This window comes from Cynocephalus volans, chromosome 11 (genome assembly GCF_027409185.1).
Source record: "Cynocephalus volans isolate mCynVol1 chromosome 11, mCynVol1.pri, whole genome shotgun sequence".
Taxonomy (NCBI): domain Eukaryota; kingdom Metazoa; phylum Chordata; class Mammalia; order Dermoptera; family Cynocephalidae; genus Cynocephalus; species Cynocephalus volans.
In genome coordinates this window covers 75,551,154-75,568,517 of record NC_084470.1, presented here as the reverse complement: position 1 = coordinate 75,568,517, position 17,364 = coordinate 75,551,154, and positions in this window count along the sequence as shown.

Below are 17,364 nucleotides of genomic sequence, written 5' to 3'. Positions count from 1 at the left end.
CACCGCATCAGGAAGAAGGCCTTCACCAGATGTGTTCCCTGGATCATGGACTTCCCAGCCTCCAAAACCATAAGAAATAAATTTCATTTCTTTATAATCACCCAGTTCCAGGCATTATAAGCAACAAAAAACAGACTAATACAAATATCAAAGTGATAAGGAGAAAATCAACCAAGGTCATGCTCTGTGTGAAAATTCAAGGTAGGAGGTTTAAGAGAGAATGTAGGGAAAGCTTAACTCCCCTCTGCTTAAGTGTGGGCTGCACACAGTGACTTGCTTCCAAAGAGAACAGTATGAAAAGGAGGGGAAAAAGGAACTTGACGCTGCAGAAACCTGGTAAATATTACCTCAGCCAAGTGGTCAAGGGCAACATCAATGTCACAAATTATGCTGGTACAATGCACCCTAATATGATGTGATGAAAACAGCATGTTACCTCTGTGGTCTTCTTCCCCCAAGCTTGAAACCCCAGTCTAATCATGTGAAAAACATCAGACAAATGCATACTGAGGGACATTCTACAGAATACTTGACCCATACTCACCAAAACTATCAAGGTCATCAAAAACAAGGAAAGTCTGAGAAACTGTCACAGCCAAGGTGGACCTAAAGAGATATGATGACTAAATGTCATGTGGAATCCTGGATGGATCCTGAAACAGAAAAAATATTAGATTATAAACTAAGGAAATTCTGCATAAAGTAGAGAGTTCAGTTAATAATAATATATCCATATTGGTTCATAAATTGTAAAAAACATACCATACTAACATTAATAGCAGGAGAAACTGGCTAAGGGGGAATATGGGAATTCTCTCTACGATGCTCTTAATTTTTCTATAAACCTAAAACTGTTGTAAAAAATACAAGTTTATTTTAAAAAGGAAGAGAGATTATAATTCAACAATCTACTTTATCAAATGCTACAAAGATGCTGAGAAGGAAGTCAAAGGATAGGCCTGTGGATTATGAGTTTATTAGTTAAATTCCAGAGAGAAATTTTAGCAATTGTTGGGCAGAGAACTCAGTTTATGGAGAAAGACGTGGTGGGTGGATGATAAGGACACGAAAGCAGTAAGTAGGATGGAAGTGAAGAATGTGGGAGCTCAGACTCTGGGAAGCTCAAGAGCTCTTGCAGGTGGAAGGAAGGAACTAAAGAAAATGAAGGAATTTTTTTTTTTTTTTTAATAAAAAAGGGCAGGTGAAAGAGAACGTAATGATGTGTATTAGTTTCCCATTGCTGCTGTAATGAATCATTACAAACTTAGTGTCTTAAAACAACATGAACTTTGGGCTGGCCCTGTGGCACACTCGGGAGAGTGCAGCGCTTGGGAGCATAGCGGCGCTCCCACCGCAGGTTCAGATCCTCTATAGGAATGGCCGGTGCGCTCACTGGCTGAGCGCAGTGCGGGCGACACCAAGCCAAGGGTTGCAATCCCCTTACCGGTCACAAAAAGACAAAAAAAACAAACAAACAAAAAAAAACACATGAATTTATTATCTGCCCATTCTGGAAGTCAGAAGTCTGTAATCAGTTTTAGTGAGCTAAAATCAAGGTGTCGATTGGCCTATGTTGTTTCTGGAGGCTGTAAGTGCGAGCATGTTTCTTTGACTTTTCCAGCTTCTGGAGGCCACTTACATTCTTTGGCTTATGGCCCCTTCCTCTATCCTCAAACCCAGCAAAATAGAAGCTTCTCTCCTCTCTAATCTGTTTCCATCTTCTCTCTCACTCTAAGCCTCTTGCCTACCTCTTATAAGAACCCTTGTGATTACACTGGGCCCACCTGAATAATTCAGAATAATCTCCCTATCTCAAGATCTTTAATTTAATCACATCTGCAAAGCCCTTTTTACCATGTAAGGTAATGTATTCACAGGTTCTGAGGACTAGGACTTAGACACCTTTGGGGACCATTACTGCATCTATCACAGGTACCAACTGATCTTCGAAGGACATATAGGAGATGAGCTAAGAAGCAAAAGTGTAAGGATCTGTGTTAACCAAATTAAGCTGAGTAAGGTAGAGATAGTGATTGCTAGCTATGGAAAATGAAAAAACTGAGAAACCAGACAAATCCAAAATATGGGGACTCCAGAAATCTGCATAGGTGTCCCTTTGAGTCTTTGGTTTAATACAAATTTGCCTGTGTATGAAGTGGAACCTAGGAGAGGGTGGATACTTACTGAGAGTTGTAACATGAATAGTTCCTGGAGCTCACAAGAGGCTGGAATTATTTGACATAGTGAAAAAAATTCACTGACTAATCAGAACAATCAGTAGAAACACCAAAATGGCCACACCTATGAAGTGGGACTAAAGTAAACCCCAACGAATATAGTGCTATACAACTGTCAGAATGGCAAAAACTAAAACTTTTAATAACACCAAATTCTGGTAAGGATGCAGAGAAACTGGATCTCTCGAACATTGCTAGTGCCCTATTGAGAGGCCTGCATGACAAGGAACTGAGGGAGGCCTCCAACCAGCAGCACTGGGGAACTGAGGACATCAGTCCAACAACCCATGAGATGCTGAATCCTGACTAAACCACAAGATCCTCCCCCAACTGAGCCTTCAGATAAGACTGCAGCCCTGACCAACACCTTGACTATAGCACTAGAGCTTGAGGCAGAGGCACCCAGCTAAGCGATGCTCACATTCCTGACCACAGAAACTGAGATAATGAAAGTTTACTGTTTTAAGCTGCTAGATTTGGGGGTAATATGTTACACAGCAATAGATAACTAACTATAAGCTCCTACTACTGCTCTACTATGTGCATCTATCTTGCACTTATCATGCAGGGTTTTGGTTATTTACACAATCATCTCCCCCTCAAGATCACTGATTCCTTCACGCAAGAATCACTGTGTATCTTGGTGCCTAGCACCTGCTGACATGTAACCATTCAAAAGATACTGATAATAGAACTGAACCAAATTGATCTTACTATCAAACAACCATGGTGACACAGGAGAGACAGTGAGGTATAAAGTGGAGGTAGACTGTCTTGGTTAGAATTCTGCCACTTCTCTCACTAACTGTGTGATCCTTGGCAAGTACCTTAATCTTCCTGCAAGTCTCTTTCCTTACCTGTAATGAGAATAATAATAATAGTACCTACCCATAGGGTTGTTGTAAAGCTTAGATGAATTAATGTTTGAAGATCGTAGAATAGTATCTGGCACATAGTGTTCAATAAGTGTTAGATATTATTTCTTATATATTTTTGGCATCCAATGAATGAAGGAACTCAGGATGTGTAATTTGTAAATGATATCAAATTAATATAGATTGCAAAACTCTGAACAGCAGCAGTACATTTTAAAATTGCCTTCATTCCCTTCCATAAACATTTTTGAACATCCAACTGTGTAACCAGGTACTGGGCTAGGAGTTGGGAGCAGAGACAGAAGGAGGTCATAATCACTGTCCTCAGAGGTCACAGGGATGGACTCAGAAACCACAAGTGGTATGACAGAGGATTTCTAGGGTGCTCTGTGGGAGCACAAAGCAGTGGCACTTAAACTGGCAATGGCTTCCTAAATACAGTGACACTTGAAATTTGTCTTCAATGACAAACAAAATTATCCAGGTAGAGAAGAGGAAGGAGGATGCACTGAAGTTTAGGTATTAAGTCATGAAAAAGCAGGACAGGTTCACAGGAATGGCAGTCATTTATTGTGGCTGGAACTTAAAGAGCTTGGGGGACACAGAGTGGGCAAAGGTGCTAGAAACTATTAAAAAACGACTGTCTATAAAAATAAAATGAAATACAATAGAAACAAGTATAAAATGGTACTTTTAGAGAAAAATAAAAATAAAGGAAGTAGAACTGGATTTGGAGAAAGAAAAATATCATATAAGTGGACAAAAATTCACAAGAAAGACCAAAATGATACCAGGCTTTATTAAAAGGAATAAAAATACTGAAGAAATTTGGCACTGGTCAAACACTCACTGTACGACTGGCTCACTGATAAAGTAATTCAGAGAAGGTCCCGAATGAGGGGGGAAATTATTCAAAGGGATCAAATACAGGAGAAGAACAAAGAAATAGTATGGTTATCCTTTTCAATTATGTGAAGAGTTCATAGAAAAGATATGCTGATTAGATATTCTTCGTATCCATTAAGTAGTCAAGGAGAAAAAACGGGCTTCTTGTCAAGGAGAAGAGAATGTAGTACACACAAAGGAGGACTTAGGTTCTGGGTGATAGACTGAGGAAGAGACTGCTAAGGCTGGACTGTGCACCCGTCTCCCCCAGAGATCCTCAGAAGGCAAACCTCTTTCCCCTGTTTACATACTAATCACCTGCAGACTTTGAGTGCCTTGCTCAAGGACTCTCTGCAAAGAGCCATGATTTGATGATCAAAGACCAAAGTGCACTTTCAAAATCATGCCTCTGTCACTAATGTAAAATCTGATAAAATATAGAAACAGTAGTAGAAACTTTGTCATTCAATTTTAAACAAGGATAGAACAACTGCTATGTAATTGAAATTAAAAGGTTTGAAATGCATCTTTGAAACAGTTCACAGAGGGGGGAAAGTGAGAAACCATTAGCAATCAGAACTCTTCACATATTTTACTCAATTTTTCTACATTTTCTAATTCTCAAGAATTGTAATTAGTGTAGGCTTGATTTGCACTGCACATTTCTGAAATGGAGATTTTTAATAAAATGTCCACCCTTACATTACTGCAGGTAGAATGGCTTCACTTAGCCTGATCTCCTGATACTGAAAGAATATGGATTATTCAAAAAAAAAAAAAACAGGAAGAAATTAAAGTTTATTTTAAGACTTTGTCAGTATATATAGTGTACATACATTTTTGGAAATATGAGACATTCATTTGCCAATAAACTTTCTATCTGCTACCAAATTAATTCTGAATTAGGATCTTTAGTGTTATATCCAGCTCTACCAAAAAGTTAATTTTAGAATTTTACTATGTTCAGCCCCTGACAGAGGGAGCAATAACCTAGATGATCTAAAATAACCAAGAAGGGACAAATATTACAAAGCTTTTGACAAGGTTTTGTTTTCTAATCAAAATAGGCACATCGAATCCTCTTGAGGTTCACAATGCATTCTTCAAACAAAAGAATTAAAGTGATACTATGAAATCTAGCTTGAAAAGAACTGTCAGAGTATTCATTCACACTAAAGTACCCTCTTCTCAGAATTCTTACCCCAAAATATGATGAAAACACATTGTTTTTTTCTAAATTGGATAGAAAACACTATGCTAGAAGGACCCAAATTTAATCTGCCCAATTTCAGGTCCACACCATCCTGGAGACAGGGGAGAAACTGGTTTTTTAAAGCTACCAATTAACACGGTGATAAAAAATATAACCAAAAATTATTTATTACCTACTTAGATATATACATGAGAATAAACCCATAAGAAGTCCAGAGTACTTATTTTTTTTTAACAAAAAGTAAATGTATTCTTTTCTGACAACGGGCTCCTGAAAGAGCTTGTTCAAGGTTCTGCAGCCTTCTAGCAGTGAGAGTTATTGCATAAAATGCAAGAGCAATGAACTTTGGAGGAAAAATAATATGAATAAAAGACCGAAGATGAGGTAAAAATTCTATATTACACCTTCTTAAAGAAACTTATTGGCATATCAAGAGAGTAATATATCTTAAGTAGTGCGTTCTATTTTCTTCATTAAATTTGAAGAAAAAGAAAAATGAGAAAATTTATAGAGAAATCAATTTATACACTTGAGGAGTAGAGAAGTATAACTTTATAAAACATATGAGTTGGTACCCACTTATAAAAATATATCAAAGTTTTATTTAATATGTAATTTATAAAAAAATAACTACTAAAAAAATGTAACTTAGGGCAAATAATTCATGACTATTAAACACCTACTCCTAAATAGTAGCTAAGACTTACAGAGTGCTTACTATGTGCCAGAAACTTTAAAAATATCTTACAATATAATCTTATTAATCCTCTAACAACCCTATGAGGTAGTTCTATTATTATCTCCATGTTAAAAAGAGGACTGAGACACTGTTTTTTCTAAATGTCTAAAATACATGTTTCTGTATCCTTTTTTTTTTTTTTTTTTTGGTGGCTGGCTAGCATGGGCATCTGAACCCTTGACCTTGGTGTAGTTTCAGTATCTTTAAAACACATCTTTCTAGTACTATTATAAATAATCCAATAATTACCATTCTTTTACATATAAATGATAAATTATATTCCAAAAGGATGAATTAGTTTATTAATTACCACTTTGACTGTAATTCTAAAATGAGATTATCATCACCAGAGGTGGGGAAGGAGGGAGGGAGATTGGCAGAATTTAGTAAAGTGCCACAAAAAATATTTATATGGTGTAATGATAAAAATTTATTTTAAAAATGAGGTTATTTTTTAAAATGATCATTTTGAAAAAGTCTTTTGTTTGCATGATTACTGTATTAACAATCACCTACTGTCTGTACCCAACTCACTGAACTGTATAATTAGTTCTATTCTTTTCAGTTTGATTCTTTCAGATTTTTAGGTAGGCAAACCAATCACTCACAAATAATACTGTGTCTTTTTTGCCAAGGATATCTATTTTTATTTTGCTCCCTTATCTAATTTTGCAGTGATTAGCATTACCAGAGCAAGAATAAATAACAGCACCCCTTCTTCTGACTTGACTGGGGATACCTTTACAGTTACTCCAATACCTATGTTTGGTCTGAGTTTCCCCTAAGGTATTCTTTATAAACTAAAGCAAATTCATTTCTATTCCTAGCTTCCTGAGTATTTTAATCACTTTAGCTGTTAAATTTCACATCTATTAGAATGAGAATATAGCTTTTCTCCTGGTGTGATTTTTTTTAAAGTCTTTCTTCATGTCCTTGGCTGTTTTCAGCCATATTTTCTACTTTATGTTTTCATTATCAATTGCTGCTTTCTGCAATGATTTAATTACCTCCCATTTCTTTAGTTAAGTTCTCCAGGCACAACTTTAATCTTTCTTGTCTTCTTATCATTTCTTTGATCTGTTTTTTCTATGTAGTATATGTTTTCTTTCAATAATAGGAGAATATAGATTAGAATATATATGAAATTTTCTTTACGTTTCCTGGAGTAATTCTTCTGTCATGTTTTCATTAACTACAAGTTGCTTGTTATGTTTTTTTCTTCTCTCTCTCTCCATATTACCAATACATAGATCCCAAGGTAGTCCTTTCTGCATGTTACTCTTCTTTGAATGTGAACAGTTTATCCTGGCCAACTTTTGACTCAGGAACAGAGTAGGGATTGATTGGGGGGAGCAGTTATCTGCCAGTAGCTTTAATTTGCTTATCTTGTTTTAAAATACTTTCTCATCAAATCAGCTGTGTCTTCTGTCCTGGAGGAAACATCATTCCTCTGTTTCCAGCATTCCTCAGTTTGGGGTAAGCAAGAGGTTAAAGTAGCTTCCTAGTCACAAATCCTTCTGTGGTTTGGTGTTTCTTTATCTCTGCTCAGCTGACTTGATCAGCACATGCAAAGTTGATCATTACTTCTCTTCCCTCCCACCTGCCCCTTGCACTTTTAGGCATTTTTCCTAGGAAAGGCATCCAGTTCAGGGTACATATAGATGCAAGCCCAAGCATTTTCTCCTTCATCCTATTCTACATCTGCATGGGTCCTCGTGGCGATGTCTTCTTCTTATGCCCTATCCTGGTTCCTACACATCCTCTTTCATTGAAAGGACTTTTCAAGTTACTTTCAGGCTACTTTTACTTACTTTTGAAGAAAATGCAGACACAGCCAGCTAGTAGTAGCATGAGATAGTTCCTTGATTCCACATTTTCACATATACCTGGGAACCATTTGAAGCTTCCCTTTCAAACATGAGATGAAAATTGGGTATTAATGAAACACAGTCTCTGTTCAGCCACCGAACTTCTGAGTAGAGAGGGAAGTGACCTGGCCATGCATATCCACAGCCAGCGGTCTTGGCTACTCTGTACTTTCTCTTTGAATATGTTGGATCCCTTGCTCTGAGGCCAGCTGTGCCAGATTGGGTACTGTTTCTATCCTGTGCTAGGGGAGCTCATCAAGCCTGAGAGTCAGCAGGCCACTGTGCGAAGAAGTTAGATTAGAATGGTAGCTAACAGGTCTTTATTAGAAGAATTAACAACTACTTTATTCTGCATATTTCTCTACACAATTGTGTCCAGAAGTTAAAACACTGGCAGACTCCCAGATTATCCTCTCGGACCTCACTTTCTCTGGGAAGGTGAGACCCAGAAGAACACACTCACTGGTGCACGGTGATAGCACATTTTCTCCAGTTCTTCTACTATTTCTGATTCCTGTTGAGGTAATGGAAGCCTAGCATCTTTGCCACAACCACCAGCCCCACTGTAACCTTTCCTTATGTTTTTAATTCCCAGAATAAAGTTAAAATCCTGCATGTTTTAAAAGAAAGCAATAACTGGTTATTTGCAAAGGAATAAAGAATTAAGCTGGCATTGCTCTTCTTAACCATGATACTAAATGCTAGAAGATAATGGAGAAATGTCTACAAGTTCTAAGAGTAAAGGACTGTGAACTGTCACAATCAGGGGTAAGGGCAAAATAAAAACATAAAAACATTTCTGGTACACAAGGACTCAAAGAGTTTACTACCCGTGAACATTTAAGAACATATCACTTGAAGATACTCTGATAAAACCAAGTAATATAGAAAAAAAGAGAAAGACAGCTTTCTGATGGTATATAAATCAAGTGTATATTTTTCCTCACCATCTTCAGACTCCAATACAATGATAGTTAGAAAATCATAGATATATGTATATATAACATACATACATAATATATTACATATGCAATATATACGTATGTCCTTAAATGCACAAGAACATGGAAAACATGATGGGGACAACTGTGAAAACATTTCAACCAAATTTTGCAAAAACAGATGGAGGAGTGGATTTTGCAGATTGGAGGAAACCACGCCTGAAGAGCATGCAGGGAGCTATGGATAAGAGGAAATCTGATTCACTCCATCAAATCCTGGAGAGCCCTAGGACCTGAAAGTGCCAGGGCGACAGAAGGCACTGGTGAGGAATGGGGACAAACACAGCACAAGGATTCAAGATCTACATGCAGAACAGTCAAACCATTCCCCTCTACCTCCCCAATACACTGAATGGCAGCAGCCAGGGATTCACTTCTTGAATTCAAAGCTTAGTGGGCATAGTCAGGATTTTACTCTTGAATGTGATCGGATTATCTAGGAACTCCAAATATGTGAGGTCAATGTGGAGGATGGAAAAGGAGATTAAAAACAAACAGCAAAAGAAATAAATCTTGGAGAAAATCGAGACAATCTAGAGCACAGGAAACAAAAATCTTAAAAAAAAAAATATTAGTTGGATAAATGAATAGATATGTGATAAAACGAATACATGAAAATGGTAGAATCTAATCAGATATATTTCATGGGTATACTCTACTGATATTTACTGTGCAATTCTTTAAATTTACTGGATGTTTGAAATTTTTCATATAAAATGTTGGAAAAAATAGCATTCTCAAAGAAATACAAGAAAATATTTTATACATAAGAAAAGAATATTTGTTAGATTGGGATGAAAAATGGATAATCATTTTTAAAAACTTCCCAGAAATTAAAAAACACAATAGCTGAATTATCAGAAAAGGTGGAAGTTACAATCAAGAAAATCTTCCAGGAAGTAGAAAGAGGCAGACTGAGATTGTGAGAGAGAGAGAGAGAGAGAGAGAGAACAATAGATATTGTGAGAGACAGAAAGAGACACAGAGAAAGAGAAATATGAGAACAAACATACCTAAGAAATCCAATATCTGACTAATAGGAATTTCAGAAAACAAGCAGCTAAGCACACAGGGGAATAAATTATCAAATAAATGACAAAGGAGAATTTCCCAGAGTGCCAATACGTCACATGAAAAAGATACATACACCTAGGCATATGTTGTAAAATACAAGGGAAAATAGAAGACTCCAAAAGCTTATAGAAAAAGAGAGGTAATTTACAAAGGTTAGGCAACCAGAATGACCTGCAATTTATGACACAAAGGTCCGGCAACCAGAATGACCTACAACTTATGGTAGCACTGGATGCTAGAAAGCAATGGAGCAATGACTTCAATATATATTCACAGAGATAGGAGAAGGGAAGGGAACGAATAGTTTTTAATCACATGTGGGAACCCATGTGGGAATCTAAAGGATCTGTGTGCAGCACAAAGCAGGTTGTAAAACTCTAATGTTATATAACTCAGATGAATGGGGAAAATCATTTCATTATTTTGAATGTAACCAATCAGACCATCTTTCTAGATCCCCACTCACTGAGGAGGTGGAGGAAATTAATAAAATGTCCACTTTCATTTAAAGGTAAGTTTGATCCAATAAGTTTAACCATTCCCTTTCTGGAGGCCAGTTCCCTTCCCTTTCTCTCGTCTTTGTTAATTTTATTTTTCTTTACTCTCACCCACCCACATACAACATGATAAAATAGAATCAGTGCAACTGAACCATTGTTTGAATGAAACTGAAATCTAAATTCTCCAGAGAAATTTGATAAGCCTTTAGGAAAAGTGTACGAAAACGTAGTACTGGTAAATATTCCACATTTATACCCATTCCCTTCTCGGTCAGGAAGTGGCATTTCCACCAGAGTGCTCATGCTCCAAAACAAAAGACAACACTCTTCCTAAAAATCTGGTAAAGCAGAGTTCGAGTGTAGCACAGTAAGCCATGATCTGATTATGTGTATAGCACATGTGTAAAAAAGCATCAGATATTTCCATCTGTCCATCTTTATCTGCAGCAAATTGATTTCACAACTTTTCCGGATGTTAAATTCCAACCCCATATGAAAATGTTTGGCAGTTACTGCTAAGCCTGAAAACGTATCTTTCCAAACGATGGGATATGTGGAGTCAGAGAGTCCCATAGAGGAAAAATAAACACACGGTAAGTAGAAGAGGGACATTTGTGCCATCATTTCTCAAATAGTTGAGGGACTCCTGTCTGCTGAGCTCAGTATATGCTCCAGATTAAGGGCTCTGCCCTCGGGGAGCTTCAAGTCCAAGTGGACACAGGACACAGAGGACGACCACAGTGTGAAGGTGCAGAAAGCAGAGGAAATTTCCTCTGTGTCATTGGTTAGTGAATGAGCTGTTCTAGTTTGTGAAATCATCTGGTTATTCTATTTGAACAAACCATTTTTCAGAGTCAGAATGTAAAACCTTCATTTAACAGTGAAGACCGAATGAACAAAACCTTGCACTGAGTTTACAGGAGTCATTGTCATCCTGAATGTCCAATTTTTCACTTGATGGTGTGGCCTCTTTCCATTCTCAATACTACGTTCCTGGCCCCTTGGAAAGGCTCTCCTCTCTTTCCTACAGCCTTGCATGGGCCCTCCTAGGCCTGGCTTTCACCCGGGCCCTTCTCCCCTGGCTCCCTTCAGGAGCGCCTGGAGCTCTGACCGGTGTTTGCATGACTGCCAACTCCACATCTTTGCCTGACCTATCACCTTCACTCAGTTTCCTGTCTCCACACCCACCGTGGCTGTTTCACAGCAATCTATACATAGTTATCCTCTGTCGCTTGACACTCAGCTCTTCCAAAAGTGATCTCACTCACTTTACATCCCAAACTGGCTTCTCTGCCGGCTGTCGTAGCACCTCCACGCTCTGTTTTGGAATATAACCATTCAGGCCATCCTTCTGGGTCCCCCACTCACTGGGAATGTGAGGAAATTAATATGTCTGCTTTCATTTACAGCTAAGTTTGATCCCGTAAGTATAACAATTCCCTTTCAGTTTCTTTGTTCTCAACTGTAAAAGGGAAGCAAAGTCAGATGGCTGCAGGACCAGTAGTAGGATCCAAAAAGATAACATACACAAAACTATTTGAAAAAGCTGAAAGCGTCATGCAAGAAAAAGATATTAGCCAGTGGTTCATAAACATTAAAATATTTTTCACGTGAGAAATTATTGTCATATGCAAGAATGATAAATAGAGTTAGGATCACCAGCAAATCAAACTTGTACAGCTCAGTGCCCGGTAAATTGTGGATAGCATTTTATTTTTTGGAACAGTGAAATGCAGGTTTACGAGAAAATCATAACCATCTCTTAGAAAGCTTCAAGGAAGATATACACACATCGATGCATATATTCTGCTGCATATCACATTTATGTATGAATATAAAAGGATATATATATACACATACCAAAATCTCTCCCCTCTTTCTTCTATCTCCAGCTATAGTTCTCCTGTGGTTTTATAAACTGTGGACCAAAATTATCCCAGGACATATGCTGTACAACTTAGGTTTGAGATCCATGAAACTCCCCAACTACCCATGAAACTGGGTACCATCTCCCTGGCCTCTCCAGCTATATAACGCTACATGAGAGGACCCCGAGTGCTCCCCACCTTCACGTGTGCATGCTCTCATTAGCTCAGCCATTCTTCCGCCTGTGACTCCTGCCATTGCCACATCCACTACACACTTTAAAAAACACAGGATATTCTAGTACTTATCACAAACCATATGTTTTTTGCAGGGGGAGTGAGGGGGAGCCAGATTTGTTTGGCTCTGGAGCAAAGTAGCAAGAAGTTGCAAAAATTGTTAACATTTGCCTTCTCTGGCAGGAATGTAAGAGGCCACAGAAAGTGTGCCTATTTCTCTCTGTGTCAGGATTTTCTCTTTTTTCACTCTGCTCCTATTTCTAGGGGTCAGTCTTTCATCAGTCCTGCCTCGTTGTTTGTAGGTTTTCGTGTGTCCATATCTCTGTAGTTTTCCCTTTGGAGGGGAACAGGGGTACCACAAAACTCTCAACTGGGAATAATCTAGAAATGGAATAGCTTATGACATTTTGCATGGCTAGTTCTCATTTCTCATTTTTATTGAAAAGGCGTGAGTGCTCTGGGTTTTTTTTTTAATTCTCCTGTCTCGGAGTATCCCCGCCTGCAGGCTTCCTGGAAGAGCACCTGTACCCTCGCCCATTCACTCTCCACCTGCACCTTAATTCACAGCAACTGATTTCCATCCCTAGCACTTTGAAACTACTTTCTCTTTTCTGACCTTTAAAATGCCAGTTCCAGGAATCTCTTTTTAGTCTGAATTTCATCTATTCTCTACGGATCTAATTCTTTTTGGGGATGGGGCAGCTAGCCAGTAAGGGGATCCAAACCCTTGACTTTGGTGGTATCAGCACAACGCTCTAACTAACTGAGCTAACTGGCCAGCCCTTATGCATCTCATTCTTGAAATTCTCTCCTTCAATACCATACCCTTGTGGTTCCCCTTTCTTTCTGTTAACTTCTCAGTTACCTTTCTTCTGTGCATTCAACCGAATTCTTTAGATGTTGTTCTTAGCTACTTTCTCATTTTACACTATATCTTTGAGCTAACTCACCTATTCACTCAAATTCAATGAAAATTAGCTCTATGAATGCTGAACATCTAAATTTCATTACTACCCTTGACCTAACTCTTGACCTTTTTAGACTGATCGTCAGGGAGCACCCATGGATTTCTTGCCACCTCGGGTACTGATTACAAGAAAATACTTCCCTGTGTTGTGTAGGTTCCTCTTGGCATATGTTCCTTAAGACTTAACTTTGACTAGCTGGTTTATGGCTAGGTCTCAGATATCCTAATCTAAGCATTGGTATAAGGTGTTTTGACCTTATCTTTTTATCCTTAAAAGATCTTTGCAATCATGTTTCAAGAACTGAGAGCTATGTGACCTAAACTCTATTATATCCTCCTATGGACTGTATCCCCCCCCTAATTTGTATGTCGGAATATTAACACCCAGTTTGATGGTATTAAGAGGTGGGGCCTCTGGGAGGTGATTAGGATCTGCTGGCATCTTAATCTTGGATTTCCAGCCTCCAAGACTGTGAGAAATAAATGTTTGCTGTTTAAGCCACCCAGTCTATGGTATTTGTCATGGCAGCCCAAACTGACTAGGACCGATCCTTATCTCTAAATGAGAACAGAGGACAAGATAAACTCTGACAGGCCCTTTTCAGTTTTTGAAAACAGACAAAAAAGCCTTATTCTTACTTGGCAGACAGAAGTTACAAGCCTTGTATAAATTGCTTTAAATACCATTTGTTTAATTTCAATCCTTTAGAAATGCATGGTCCAGAAAGGAAAGTGAGAACTGTGTGACTGTAAAACTGTGAAAATTGTTTTCATGCATGGCTTATGGGCACAGAGTCCAAATGGCTACACTTCTCTTTAACATATACTTTATACTAGCTATTAAGGAATATTGCTCTACAAAGATTATGTTTTAAGTATATCTAAAAGACAGCAGTATAGTTGTTAATAATACTAACAACAAATAATTATTGAGTGTTCATTATGTGTTAGGCACTATGATAAGTATTTTACATGCTTATTTAATCTTCACAAAAAATCTGTAAGATGGGTTATATTATTAGCCTATTTTATGCATGAGAAAACTGAAGCTTTGAAAGGTTAAGCAGTCTGCCCATAGTCACCAAAATACTATTATTCATGTTCATAAGACCAATATAGAATACTTAGAAAATATATCACACATTTTCTATTTGCTAATATCTATTGTAATGTTTTGTCCACAAAATCATACAGCTGTCATATTTGTGGAAGAGGAAAGAAAAGAAGAGGATCTATTAAACCTCATTTATTTGTAATAAACAAGCCAATAGAAAATGTTCTGTATATACATGGTAAGAGTAATTTAAGATGATTACATTGTAATTTTCAATTTAGTTTGAATGGTTTGGCTAAAAAAGCTGAAAATGATTGATGACTTTAATTAAATCATACCATATAATTTTAATTTGGTCCTTAGAAAGCTGGGTTATTAGGTATTTGAGAGTCAACATTCACTGAACTATGCCACATATACACAGCCACATAAATTACAAATAAAAGGTACCTAAATATGATTAAGTATATAAACATGTTTTACAAAGTGAGTCTAACTTTTTGACTTTTTTATTGTGAAATACATCATACAAAAGAGGGGATAAAATATTTATGTATGAACAAAAGAATCATTCATTCATTCAATCAACAAATATGTATTAGAAGCTTATTACAGGGACTTCTAGATTGAGCACTGAAAATGTAAAGGTCTTGCATGTTGTCACTCCCAAACTTACGACAAGAAAAAGCTACTCAATCTGAAAATCAATGACTTTTCTTGGACCCATCAGAGAAATTAGGATGCAGGGCAAACAGTCACCCTGAAATTTGGAGTACAGGTGAATCCAGAAAGCACAGTCAAGATCTGCTTACCTGGATCAGAAGTAGCTAGAGCCATAAACTCGTAAGAATACTTACACGGTAATTTTGATGAATTGGTAGAAGCTGAGTGTGGACTCCACGACAGTGAGAAACTCTCAGGAATTTCAGTCTTGCAGGGCCCCTACACTTCTGTGGATTTTACTGACAGAAAACCTACCAGGTTCTCATGGCAACAATCTGAGAAAGATCCCTTAGTGGCTCTGGCTGGAGGAGAGGAGGCATGACAATGATGAAACACACCCAAAAGCTTTTCCAAAATAAAGGTCTACTCTCCAGGGAAAAATACTTTGACAGAGCTTGATAAAAGCTGGGAGAAGGTCATTCTTCCCACCCCAACCTCTCTATCCTTCTCTTCTCACCTGAAGGGGAAAGAATTAAACAGAGTCCACGGGGTTCCAGGCTTCAAGGAAACAAGACTGGGAATGCTGCAGCCACGCAAGGGAGGATGGAGCAAGGAAAATTAAAACAAATACCCCTGGAGAAACACCTGGGAAAGTCACAGACCCAAGACACAGGCTCACTAAATGACTGAGATTTGATCAGAACACTATTTAGTTAAAAAATTGAAACAAAAACCCATTAATCTGGAATTCTGGATCCAGCAAAATTATTCTTCAAACATGAAGGAGAAATACTTTCTCAAACAAAAAATCTGAAGGAATTCGTCACCTGCAGACCTGCCTTGCAAGTGAGGAAGGGTAGAATAAGGACACGCCCCAAGAAGACTGTTCATAAACATTCAAATTGGATCAGCCAGCGCTGGGACAATAGGCGGAACAAGAGGGATAGAAGACAGCCATTTAGTGGTTTCTGGTGGGACAGGGAAAGGACAACGTCAGAGGCACATGCATTGCAGAGAAGCCAGTGTACTTTTTTGGCTATACTTTCACTTGGTAATAAAGCCCTATTATGTTTCCTTCCTCTGTCCCTCTCTTCTTTTTCTTTTGTCAGTCCCATGAAAGATTCTTCTTTCATGGATGAACAAAGAATCTGGATCTGCCACGCAGTAAACACAGGCAATGTCAAATAAAAGTAGGTCTTTGTGAGTGGAAGAAAATTGGTATAGGACAGACAGCTCTATATAAGGAAATGAACAGTGTCAGAGAAGGAGTACATAAAGGTAAAATCTTATTTTTTAATATTAGTTGATCTAAAAAGATAACTGTGTAAAATAATAGTAACAATGTATTGAGTGGTTATAGAATAGGGATGAAATGAAAGACAACAGTGTTATAGGGAGGGAAGAGAAGAATTGGGAGCTCTGTTGTAAGGTACCTGCACTACACATGAAGTGATATAGTGTTAAAGATGGACTAGTTATAAAATGTATATAGTAAATCTAAGGCAACCACTGAAAAAAAATTTAAAGTATAATTGATATGCTAAGAGGAGATCAAATAGAATTATATAAAATGCTCAATCAAAACCAGAGAAGGCAGAAAAATAGATGAAAAAAATGAAAGAACAAAGGCAACATAGAAAACGGTAACAAATATGGTAGATGTTAATCCAGCTATATCACTTTAAATGCAAGTGGTCTAAATACACCAATTAAAAGACAGATTCACACAGTGGATATAAAAATAAGTCCCAACTATAAGTTGTCTACATGAAACCCTCTCTAAGTATAAAGACTAAGATAGGTTAAAATAAAAGGGATGAGGGATGGAGAAAAATAAATCAAGCTAATGCTAATTAAAAGAGTGGCTATATTACTTTTAAACAGGAAAGTCTTCAGAACAAGGAGGATTATCAGATATGAAGAGAAGCACTACATAATTATGAAACGGTATGTTATCCAAGACGACATGATAAAAATATTTTGTACTACAAAAATAAAAATACAACATGCCAAAATTTGTGGGAAGATACAAGAGCAGTACTTAGGGGGAAATTTAAAGCATTCAATGCATGTATTAGAAAAAGATCTAAAATCAGCAACCTAAGCTTCTACCTTAACTACTTAAGAGAAAGAAGAGCAATTAAAGCTTAAAGCAACCAGAAGAAAACAAAAAATAAAAATTGGAA